Here is a 12,746-nt window from a genome sequence, read left to right on the forward strand (position 1 = left end):
TTTGTCAATAGCAGAGGGATGGGATAGGTCTGAGTGCTATTTTGGGTGCACGGTTTGCAGACCATAGAGGTCTACTTTATGGTTTTTCTGAGCCCTTTCCCAAAGAACATTTTCTGAGTCATGTTCCATGTGGTATCTCTCCTATAGTGAGTAGCCTCATGGAGGGCTTTGGTTAACTTCCACTGATGTGTCCCAGGGACAAAGACCTCACCTCCCTTGCTTAGGAGCCATCTTGGAATGTCTAGTATATACCCTCAACTCTCTGCCTCCTTCCTCTGATTGTGTGTATTGGGAGTGAGCTGGGATCAGTGTGTTCTGATCCATAGGGGCAGGATAAGTCTACAGTCCCATCACAGTATATAAGGATTCCCTTTTTTCCACATTCTTATCAATGTTTGCTTCTTGCCATTTTGATATAGGCCATTTTCACAGGTGTGAGGTAATTTCTCATTGTGATTTTGATTTGCATTTCTCTGACATAGTGATGATAAACATCTTCCATGTGCCTGTTGGGCATCTGTATGTCTTCTTTGGAAAAGTGGCTGTGTAGTGCTTCCACTCATTTTTTGATTGGGTATTTGTTTTCTTTTTGCTGAATTGTGTAAGATAGTTGTAGATATTGAATATCAGACCTTTGTGAGATGTATGATGTGCAAACATTTTCTCCAAGACAAATGGAGGAGGCAAAGGGGAGCACAGCCAGGAAAGTAAATTCCCTGGCATGTGGCATAGGCTAGGGATTGGCCATGGCACTTCAGGGTGTAGTTAATTTCCCTGGAGGGACTTTTCAAAAGGGGGCTGCAGTAATGCACTAACACAAGTATGGCCTAGGTCACTGGGAGTTCCAAGGATGAGTGAGGAAAGCTCCCCTTTCACCCCTTCCCTCAGGCAGAGCCATGTCGTCATGAGCCATTGCAGTAGGAAGAACAGGTGTGAGAGATCTCGCTCTATCCTCGGAAAGAATTAAGGGCGCAGTGCCTACAGCCTGTGTTCTTATGTGCAGGGTGAGGGCAGAAGTGGCAATAATGTTGACCATTGCTGTAGCCACCGGAAGGTAATGGAGTGTGAATGAAGAAGCATGTGCATACAAGGAACAGTAAAATTGTAACCCCAAAGTTAAATAGACACATAAACAACTTTATGAAGTAATGTAGCAATGATAAATGAGTGAATGAAAAATATGTGGTTTATATAGAGATGTAATACTGCTCAGCCATAAAAAAAAATCTTGCCAATACCAAGAACATTGATGAAATTGGAGGGGCTTATGCTAAATGAAATCAGAAGTAAAAAGATTATTCCACTGATTTGTAGACTATAAAAGGAACAAAACAAAGTAACAGACAAAACTAAAATGAAATAAACCCTTGAAATCTGCAGAATTGAGGCAATAGAAGGGGAGCATGGAGAGTGAGGAAGAATAGAGGGCACAGAGCGAGTGGACTGTGTTAGTGCATTATGGGTGCCTAGGTGGTGGGTGAGGTGTGAGAACATACATCTGAAGTGGTGTGAACCTATTCTCCTAAATCATATACAGTGTTGCGAACCAGTGTAACAAAATGATAAATAAAAAATATTATTTTTCATTTAAAAATTTTTTTTTGAATTTTTTTTCTTGTTAAAGATGTATTTGTTTATGCATACAAGAATTGGGGTACAGGCCAGAGATATGGGGGGTGAGAGGATTCACCAGAGACAGATTGGGAAACAGAATAATAGGCAGATTGACTGAAGTACACCGCTGAGGGGAGCAGCGGTTGAGTCAGGAGAGGTCTGCTGCGCCATGTGGGTCACCTCCCTGGCTGGGGATGGAAATCAGTGCTGCAGTGGCTTCTAATAGCTTCATAGTGCTGACGCTTAACCCCTTGCGCCACCACGGAGGCCCTGAATGCTCCTTTTTTTTTTTTTAAAGATTTATTTATTTATTATTTATACAAGCACTGGGTACAGTGAGAAGCGCGGGAGGGTGAGAGAATTCACCAGAGCCAGAGCGGGGAGCAGAGCAGGCAGAAGGACCCAAGTACACTGCTGAGGGGAGCGGCGGGCGGCAGGAGAGGTCTGCGCGCCATGTGGGACCCTCCTCTGGTGGCCGGGGAGCAGCCGGGTATCGAACCAGCGCTGCAGAGGCTGCGGGCACCTTCGCAACCCAGCGCTCAACCACCGCGCCACCGGGGAGGCCCCCCTGAATGCTCCTTTAAAGGGCAGTGACACCAGTTTCAGATAAAAGAAACCTCCACTAGTCTTGTCCCCATGGAATCTCTACCAGTAAAGCTTGCCCCTTTCTGTCCCTTGTCAAGGCAGGAAATTTGGATGTTTATACTTTTCTTTCACTTAACATCTCCTGTAACTAATGCGGATAGATTTTAGGGGTCATACTGGTATCCCTTGTCATTTATGAGAGTAGAGAACACATTAATCTGGAAGTGCTATCTTGTTGCATTCAGTTTCCCACATGTAAGGAAAACATATTTACTTACACTACTAATTCTTTTTCATCTTCTGCATCAACTTCTCTTTCCTCATTCCTTCTTGTTTCCCAACAAAGGCAAAATATCTTAAAACATTGGCCTCCTAATGTAGAGTCAATCTACACGTCTCAGTCAAAATGACAGTAGACTGCCTTATCGCTGATATAGAAACTATAATTAACACATTGTCTTTTCATTTTATCTGACATGGCCATGAATACAAAGTGTGAGTGTAAATTTTCATAATATTCAGAAATACTTCAATAAAAGACAATAAGATATCACTTTAATACTGCTAGAATTACAAGCATTACAAAATTGGATTATATCAAGTGTTACTGATATTAGAAAGGTGGGCTTTCTTGTATATATTAAAAGTCTTAACATTAAAGATATCAATAAGTAGCTTACTTTACTATAAAAACTACTCAGTGCCATATTTTGTTATTCTGTTCATTGTAATATTGATGTGATCATAAATGTATCAATACAAAGAATTTCCATTATGTTATGTATATGTAATTATAATATATGTAATATATAATACATTATACACATTTATAATGCATTTATATAAAATATGTAATATATATAAACAGACTATATATCATATATATTGTAGAAACTGGTGAGATATATATCTTTGCATATAGATATCTATATCTAGTTTCTATAATCAACGCTTGTTTTGTTTTTTGATTTTTAGAATTACTAATAGCATTAGAAAATATGTCCTTTGTTTATACATATGAAAATTTACAAAGGAAAGAAAACACCTATCCTCAACTATACTGTTTCTCTCCTTCCTTTGTGGCTGTCTGTGCTCTTTAGACGAGATCAAGAAGATCCACACAAAGATGGTGTGTTGTCTTGGCCCAGAATTAAGACAAAAAGAAGGAAATAACCTTTTATTGAGCTCCACAGTGTATCAGGCATAAAGCTGGGTATTTTAAGTAGTCTTGTTGAATCTGTAATGTGTCATGAGGGCATAAGTAGTTATTGCTATTCCATTATATGGCTCAAGAAACATCCACAAATTCAGCAAGGTTAAATACTTTGTTGAAGGAGACAGGATTGAAATCCAGGTCTATCTGGGATGGTGTTTTTCTCATGACATTACTGTGAGAGACTGGGAGAACAGGTTGAAACTGGGAGGTAAAGGTGAAGAAACTTTAGGCAACACATATCACAAAATTTGACTGACATAATTATTTCTATAGTTGTATTTTCTCTCCTTACTAGGATGTCATATGTTGGCAATAGTCTTAGAGATGTAAATATAAATTGTGGTGAAATGAGTGACTCTAGAGCAAGAACTTTATATTCATTTCCATTAAGATAAAGGTGAACTGTAAATCTGGTTTTGCTTTGGTTTTGTCCTTACTATACATGATTATCTTTTAACTGGACTGAGATCTATAGACATCAAAATGTATCTCCGGTGGTAGAGTTTCAGGAACCAGTCAAAACAATCAAGGGTGGGGGGTGTTGTGTAGGTGTGAGGGGAGAGTTGCAGAGCTTCTTAATTCTCTAAATTATATCAAATACGAAATTGTCTTCTCTGCCTCCAAGTGCTAATCATTTTGATTGAAGGAAAAAGAACACTGTTCTTTGTTGATACACAGAGATTGTTTGGGAAATGAATTTATTATTGGAAGCTAACTTTGGGACAAATTTTTTAATTTTCTTGAAGAAACTATGAAATATTTATTAAGAGAGAAATTTAAACTAAATAACTCTTTTTCTTTATAAAAAAGTCAAAATGGAAGGACCATTCTTTCAACAATGAGCATCACATGTATGAAGGGATTTTTTTCTTTATAATAACTCAGGCTGGGGCTGACAAGAATGATTTAGATTACTTCCTGCCTCAACAACTTTGGCTCATTTTATTTTATCTTTTTAAAGATGCATTTATTTATGCACACAAGAACTGAGGTGCAGAGGGTGAGAAGATTCACCAGAAACAGAGTGGGGAACAGAACAGGAGGACTGACTGAAACACACTGCTGAGGGGAGCAGCGGGTGAGACAGGAGAGGTCTGCTGAGTCATGTCAGTCAGCTCCCTGGCCAGCCTGGGATCAAACTCGCACTGCAGTGGCTGCAGATAGCTTTATAGTGCTGCGACTTAACCCCGTGTGCCACGAAGGAGGCCCTGGCTAATTTTAATTGAAATTTCTTTGCTGCCTTTGGCAGAGACATATGGATTTAGTAAATGCACAACAGTATGAATTGGACATTCACCATGTGTTCTGCATTCGTAAGCTCACCAACTTGACATGTCATTGGTGATATCCCTGGATACACTGCTCACCTCAACCTGACACAGAACCAAATTCAGATCCTTCCTCCCTTAGCTTCCCTAAGTCTGGAGGACTTGAGACAAGAATGGAATTCCATTTGGAGGACTGAAGAGGGAGCCTTTTGGGGACTTGAATACCTGACCCTTTTGAATTTAGTAGAAAATAAGATTCAAACTGTGACCAACTACTTTGTGGGATTGTCCAGCTTGGAGACTTTGATCCTGAACCAAAATCAATTATCTCTATTCATAAAAAAGCCTTTTTCCCTCTTGTCAAATTGTAAGATTTAAGCTTATCTTGAAATTATATTACTAATTTCCCCAATATTCTTGAATTGGTCCAACAACTTCCACACCTGAAATACCTTGATCTTACCAATAGCAATATCGTCTCCTTGGACCACAGCCTCAGGTCATTGGTTTCCCTGACCCAGCTGAGCCTGCAGGGGAACAAGCTAATGAAATTAAATTTCTCTGCTTTGTCACTGCCTAATTTGACCACTCTAGATATCTCTCAAAACAGCCATCAAGTCATCCAAAATGTAGATCTGGAATCTCTGGCTCAGCTGAAAAGCCTGAATCTAAGTGAAACATTGGCGAAACTGAAGATGCTTCCAGCTGGAGCCTTGTATAATCTCAGGAAAATGGACCAGCGTAACCAGGAGTTTAGAGGAGCTCACTTAAACTTGAGCATAGCACATCACTTTCTCAGAAATTTACCCATATCAGAGATTAGAGGGTTTGCTTTTTCAGAAAACCGCCACTGTGTAGAGGGCATCAAGGACCTTGCCAATAGTACCTGCCTTGAGTCAAAGGAATGATCTGGTTCACTTCAATGACAGTGAGTTTGATACTATGCCCAGTCTCTGAAGGCTGAATCTAAATAAATGCCAACTTTCCTTTGTCAGCAAGATGACCTATAGTTCCCTCCAGGACTTGGCAGTCATAGACCTGAGACACAAAAGGTTTAAAAGCTTTCCAGATTTTGCATTTTCACCATTGAGACACCTACAATCTCTCTTTCTTTCTAGAAATCCCATTACAGAACTCAATAATATGACTTTCTATGGGCTATATTCATTGAAGGAGCTCAACCTGTCTGGGTGCTGAATAGTGAAAATTGAGATACCCCTTTGCTCAGTTTCCTAATTAAGAGAGTTTAGACCTGCAATACAATAATACTGGAACTCTGAAGCACAGGACTTTTCAAATTCTGATTCCTCCTAGAACCACCTGGAAGCTGTAGTGAAAAATGAGTTTTCTGACCTCAATTGCTTCAATAAACTTGTCCCTGCATATAATATTTGATGACATTTTCATACAAGCCTTTTCTTGGGACTTGAAAAATCTAGAAGTTTTGAATCTCAGTTTTAATATAATTACATGTAAAACCACTGCTTCCAGAGCCCGCCCCAGAGCTCACTAAGCTCTTCAGGGTGGGCTACCTTGGTGGGTCTGCTTCCAAGTCCCATCCTGGGGCTTGCTGAGCTCTGCTAAGTGCTTCTGCTGGTGAGGCTGCCTATAGGACTTGCCTTGGAGCTCGCTGAGGTATGTACTCATGTCTTTGGGGGTCTACTGTGGCAGGTTTGCTTCTGAGTCCTGTCCTGGCACTTGCTGGGGTCTGCTGAGAGTTACAGTATAAGGTCCTTGCCACTTTCACTCTGCTGGTTACAGTATCTGCCAGGCCACAGGGGGTCACAGGACCAAAGCGTCTCACCTTGTCCTCCTGAGCAGGTTACCTGCTTGGTCCATTCCATTGTTCACTGGAGTCCCATCCTCTACACCTTACTCCTAGCCTGTGCTATAATTGTGTTTTTTCCTTTTTTATTTTTATTTATTTTTATTTTTTTAAGATTTATTTATTTTTATACAAGAACCGGGGTACAGGCCAGATGCGTGGGAGGGTGAGAGGATTCACCAGAGACAGAGCGGGATACAGAACAGGCAGACTGAGGAAATACACTGTTGAGGGGAGCAGTGGGCGAGACACGAGAGGTCTGCCGCGCCATGTGGGCATCTTCCTGGCTGGCCGGCCGGGATCAAACCCACACTGCAGAGGCTGTGGACAGCTTCACAGTGTGGCGCTCAACCGCCTGTGCCACCAAGGAGGCCCTTTTTTATTTTTAAAGCCACTTTTTTGAGGTATTATTGATGTACTGAAAGCTGCACATATTTAATACATACAATTTAATGAATTGGGAGATAAGTATAATTCCATGAAACTATGATTACAATCAATAGATCTATCCATCACCTCCAAAAGTCTCTTTCCACTGTTAGCAAAATTTTAAGTATACAATACAATGTAGTTAGCTATTCACTACAGCCTGCAGTGGATCTCTAGGATTTATTCACCTTGCATAACAGAAACTTTATAGACTTTTTGTTTTCTTTTCGTTTTTAAGATTTATTTATTTATTTATTTATACAAGCACTGGGTACAGTCAGAAGCACAGGAGGGTGAGAGAATTCACCAGAGCCTGAGCAGGAAGCAGAACAGGCAGACTAATGAAACACACTGCTGAGGGGAGCAGTGGGCACCGCAGGAGAGGTCTGCACCCCATGTGGGACCCTCACCCTGGGGCCGGGGATCTAAACGGCACTGCAGAGGCTGTGGGCAGCTTCGCAGCCCAGAGCTCAACCGCTGCGCCACCAGGGAGGCCCCTATAGCCTTTTTAAAGCAAATAAAAATTACTGTACTACAGCAGAGTGGTCTAGACTGCATTGCGATAAGAAGACAAAATAAATAGCTTTTCCCTTCACTCTGAATATTTCTTCATGTAAGATTAAAAAAAAGCTAATAAGCCTGTTTTCCTTTTCTTTTTTTCAAAAATTTTTATTTATGTATTTTTTACATCACTGTTCATATTTAAACAATGTTTGCTCTCCCCCTCCAGGTGTAGTCCCCATAGAATTTCCTTCACCAATTCGCCCATGCACCATCACCTCAGTCCCCTGTGCTCCTCCCTCCCTCCCTCCCTCTGATCCCTCTCCCTCCTCCACCCCTGCAGGATGTCTCTGGTTTATAATTGTTTGTTTTTGTTTTGCTTTGTTGTGTTTTGTATTGTGATTATCTTTTTCCCCTGATGTCTTATATGGTTCCCCTATATTCCTCCTATAAGTAAAACTATCTGATATTTTTCTTTTTCCTTCTGACTTACTTCACTGAGCGTAATTCTTTGTAGCTCCATCCATGTTGCTGTGAATGGCGTGAGTTTATCCATTGTGTATATATACACCACATGTTGTTGATCCAGTGATCTGTTTTTGGGCATTTGGGTTGTTTCCGGATTTTACCTATTATAAACAGTGCTGCAATAACATAGGGGTAAATTGTTTTTTCTCAAGGAGTTATTTGCTTTCTTCTGCTGCAAACTAGCTGTGAGTATGCGGAGGAGCACCTTCACTCTGTTGCCATCTTGCCCCATCCTTCTAGGGTTTTGATTTTTTAAAAAAATTTTATTTATGCATACAAGAGCCGAGGTACAGGCCAGAGATGCGGGGGGTGAGAGGATTCACCAGAGACAGAGCGGGGAACAGAACAGGCAGACTGACTGAAACACACTGCTGAGGGGAGCAGCGGGCAAGACAAGAGAGATCCGCTTCGCCAAATGGGTTGCTCCCTGGCCGGCCAGGATTGAACTCGTGCCACAGAGGCTGCAGACTGCTTCATAGTGCGGTGCTTAATCCCTTGCACCACAAGGGAGGCTCTGGGGTTGTAATTATTAAAAGGATAAGTTGGGAATGATTATGTAGTTAATTTCATTTTTTTAGAATTTATTCTTTTATTTTTGTGTAGAAGAACTGTGGTGTAGGCCAGAGATGCCAGGCATGAAAGGATTCACCAGAGACAGAGTGGGGAGCAGAACAGGCGTATCTACTGAAATACACTGCTGAGGGGAGCAGAGAGTGAGACAGGAGAGGTCTGCTGCACCATGTGGTCTAGCTCCCTGGCCAGGGATCAAGCTCAGGCTGCCTGAGAAGGCCATTGTGGTTGTAGCACTGAGACTTAACCCCTAGGCCACCAGGGAGGCCCCTATAGTTAATTTCTCTGTCAACCAATCTGAAGTATCAAAAGCTTTAAATTGGAACAGAAAAAAAAAATTAGATGAGAAAAACAAATTTTCTTGTCAGTAACAATAGAAATATTGATATATTAAGCTTAATTTATTTAAAAGATCTAAAGTTTTCATCTCTACAGATAGTGAAAAAAAGGGATAGAGGGCCTCCCTGGTGGCGCAGCGGTTGAGCGCTGGGTTGCGAAGCTGCCCAAGGCCTCCGCGGCGCCGGTTCTATCCCCGGCTGCTCCCCGGCCACCGGAGGAGGGTCCCGCATGGCATGCAGACCTCTCCTGCCGCCCGCTGCTCCCCTCAGCAGTGTACTTGGGTCCTTCTGCCTGCTCTGCTCCCCGCTCTGGCTCTGGTGAATTCTCTCACCCTCCCGCGCTTCTGACTGTACCCAGTGCTTGCATAAATAAATAAAAATAAATCTTTAAAAAAAAAAAAGAAAAAAGGGATAGAAATATCTCTGCTTAGAATTATTTATATGAGCCCACTTGAATGATTTTCAAGCTTATCTTCCAAAACAGAACATCAGTGCCAGCTCTGTATTTGTGGGAAAGGGACAAGATCTACACCTTCTGAATACGTTTTATTGTTACCACACATTTATTTTCTCATGATAGTATTAGAAACTGAGCTTAAATGCCAGAGCCAAAATTATTTCTTGTCACTCAGTATGATCCACAGTCCAGAAGAAGTATGAGTATGACCTAGCAGCTTGTTAGAAATGCGGATTCTCAGGCCCTGCTCTGTAATTTTATAATTACAGACCTGCTGAACCATGTTAAGAAGGTCCCCAGGAGATTATTATGAACATTAAAGTTTGAGAATCACTGTGTGAAGCAATTACCTATATTAGGGAGGCTCTGGGAATATTCTCCATTCTCCAAGTACTAACTCCTCTTATGTATGACACTGTGATCAAAATTTGTCATTAAATATTCTTTAGTTCTCTTTATATGACATTTCTTAAAATAATAACAGTAACAATAATATAATTTTATATGTATGTAGTTGATTACTGTTTCCAAAGCACTTGCATACTTATGATTTCATTTCATATACCAATGTACCCTAATGATTCTACCAAAAAATATGAAGTTAGGTCAATACTGTATCACTTTTGCTTAAAGGACTTTAAAAACTCTAAGAATACTATAGTGGGTATCATTTTGCAATATATAAATGTATCAAATCAAAACATCAATACCTTAAATGTACACAATGTTATTATGTCAGTTATGTGAATACCTTCCACAAAAAATAGCAGACTAACAGACTAAAAATATTAAAATTTCAATAACATTTATGCTCTGGGTACACGTGAGAAATCCAGGGAATCTGTGTAGCTCTCTGAAATGTATGAAGCTCTCTCTTATTTAAACATTATAAGCTAAAGACAAAGGATGCCAGGGGCATGGGGAGGGCCAGTAATGTTGCTGCCTTCCTGAGTAAGAGATAAAGAGATTTGGTCATTCCCCTCTTCCCTGTACAGTAAGGGAGACACCTTTTGGAGTTTTCTCCTTTGCTATTTTGTAAAAATAACCAACCCCAATAATCTTTATGCCAAAAAGATTTTTTTTTTTTTTGCTTTTTTCGGTTCTTTTTTTTCTTTTCATTTAAAAGACTTTTTTGTGGTGGCACGCTGTTCACCCTTAGACCCAATAATATGACTGCAATCATCTTTGATTTTACCATGCTCTACCTTCAGGAGGAATGTATGCCTATTAGAGGTGGCATATTGCATCCTAAATCATTTAGGAGGAACTGGGATAAAGCTATTGTGGACTATGGTAGCTCAAATTGTTATTTTATAATTTTCAAATAAAACTCTCAGTGAATCTTTCCAAATTAAAAATTTTAAGTAACACTGACAGCAGTTCTAAAGAGGGAGTATGTGGAACAGTGAGGAACAAATCCTGAGCCAGGGGGTGGCACTCATAGCCAACTAGATGGTAAAAGACAGAACTCTCCAGATTCCAACCCTTGACTTTCTGAACAGGAACTCCAGGGAACTAGGGGCAGAGCAGAGGTGCCATGTGGACATTAAAAAGATGGAGGGTCGGGTCCACTCTTTTACTTCTGTCTGCTTTCTAATTGCACCCTGGTCTCTGCTCAGCTGACATTATCTACAAGTAGTGTTGTAGGACAGGGAGAGGGGCAGCCCAAACCCCGCAAACCTGTCTATTCTAAGTGGGTTCTGCCATCCGCCGCATCAACACAAAACATAGGAGACTTTAATGAAAAGGAACTTTAATAAGACTAGGAAACAATACAGGTAAGGCAAAGAGTCTAGTTTCTAAGTGAAGCACCCAAAGTTACCCATCCCCTCGTGGGTAAAAGTCCATCCAAATGGGATCGGCCCAGAACAAGGCCCCAAGGCCTGCCACAAGTCTAAAGCATCTTCCAGTGGGGACCCACAGAAAAGGATCACAAACAACCAAACAAGCCCGGAAGGAAAAGAGCAAAATCAACATCAAGATAAAAGCTGCCATGGTCACCTCTCCACGGGTCTCATCCACATCTGTGTCACCCAGTCCACGACCAAAAGACAAGCACAGTTTCTTTACGTGTCTCTAGGCTCCATGCGCCTCCTCCAGGTCTCCTGGCTCCATCCTGCTTCCTTCCTCAGTCTCTTCTGCCGCTTCTTCTCTTCCTGCTCAGCTCCACCCTCCCTTGGGTGGGGCAGGGCACCTCCCCCTTTCCTGGGGACCACCCTGTTACAATAGGACAGATAGATGGCTTCTGGCCACGAGCTGGCCATAATTTTTCTTCTCCTTCTCTCTTACTTCTCTCTTTCTTCACTTCATATATAAATAAATACTTTTAAATAATTTTTTCATGTTTTGGTGTATCTGCTTTTGAGTTTTGCCCTGTATTCTTTTTGTTTTTTTTTAAGATTTATTTATTTTTATACAAGAACCAGGGCACAGGCCAGATGCGCAGGAGGGTGAGAGGAGTCACCAGAGACAGAGTGGGGAAGAGAACAGGCAGATTGAAATACACTGCTGAGGGGAGCAGCGGGCGAGACAGGAGAGGTCTGCTTCACCATGTGGGATTCTCGCTGGCCGGCCGGGATCGAACCTGCGTTGCAGAGGCTGCGGACAGCTTCACAGTGCGGCGCTCAACCGCCTGTGCCACCAGGGAGGCCCTATTCTTTTTTTTTAAGTTTATATATATTTTACATCATTCTTCCTTTTTGTATAATGTCTGCTTTCTCCTCTCAGGTGTAGTCCCTGTATAATTTCCAACACCAATTCACCCATGCACCATCACCATAGTCCCTTGTGCCCTTCCCTCCCCTGTTTTGCCCTGTATTCCTTAGCACAAACCAGCTCATCCCATTTTCCTCCAGGCTTGCCCCATAATTGCTTGAAAATAAAGTCTTAAGAGATGCATAAGATGGGCCTCCCTGGTGGCTCAGCAGTTGAACGCTGGGTTGCGAAGCTGCCCCCGCAGCCTCTGCAGCGCCGGTTCGATCCCTGGCTGCTCCCCAGCCACTGGAGGAGGGTCCCGCATGGCGCGCAGACCTCTCTTGCCGCCCATTGCTCCCCTCAGCAGTGTACTTTGGTCCTTCTGCCTGCTCTGCTCCCCGCTCTAGCTTGGTAAATTCTCTCACCCTCCCTTGCTTCTGACTGTACCCAGTGCTTGTATAAATAAACAAACAAACAAACAAACAAACAAATAAATAAATAATAAAAAAGAGATGCATAAGAAAGATAGGAATCAAATGCCTTCTCGGGGTGAGAAACCAATATTAAAGGATAAAATCCTTCGAAGCCTAGAAATTTGATAGCTCTTTTCAGACACTCAAGATCTCTGAATGGTAGTTTTCAGAGGCAAGGAGGGAGTTTCCAGCTTGTAGTTTCTCCTGGCTGAACGTCCTACATTCTTTCCCTTGATATCCCACTTTTT

The 12,746-nt window shown here is 41.7% G+C and overlaps 1 pseudogene across 1 annotated transcript; it reads left to right on the forward strand.

Moving 5' to 3' along the window:
* The first annotated feature begins 1,025 nt into the window (after positions 1–1,025).
* On the forward strand, positions 1,026–6,016 carry LOC311187572 (toll-like receptor 13; annotated as a pseudogene). Its single transcript has 2 exons — positions 1,026–1,054; positions 4,618–6,016. The product of its transcript is annotated as a toll-like receptor 13 (transcript).
* Positions 6,017–12,746: the final 6,730 nt, after the last annotated feature.

The sequence above is a fragment of the Talpa europaea genome (assembly GCF_964194135.1).
Source record: "Talpa europaea genome assembly, chromosome: X".
In the NCBI taxonomy this organism is placed as follows: domain Eukaryota; kingdom Metazoa; phylum Chordata; class Mammalia; order Eulipotyphla; family Talpidae; genus Talpa; species Talpa europaea.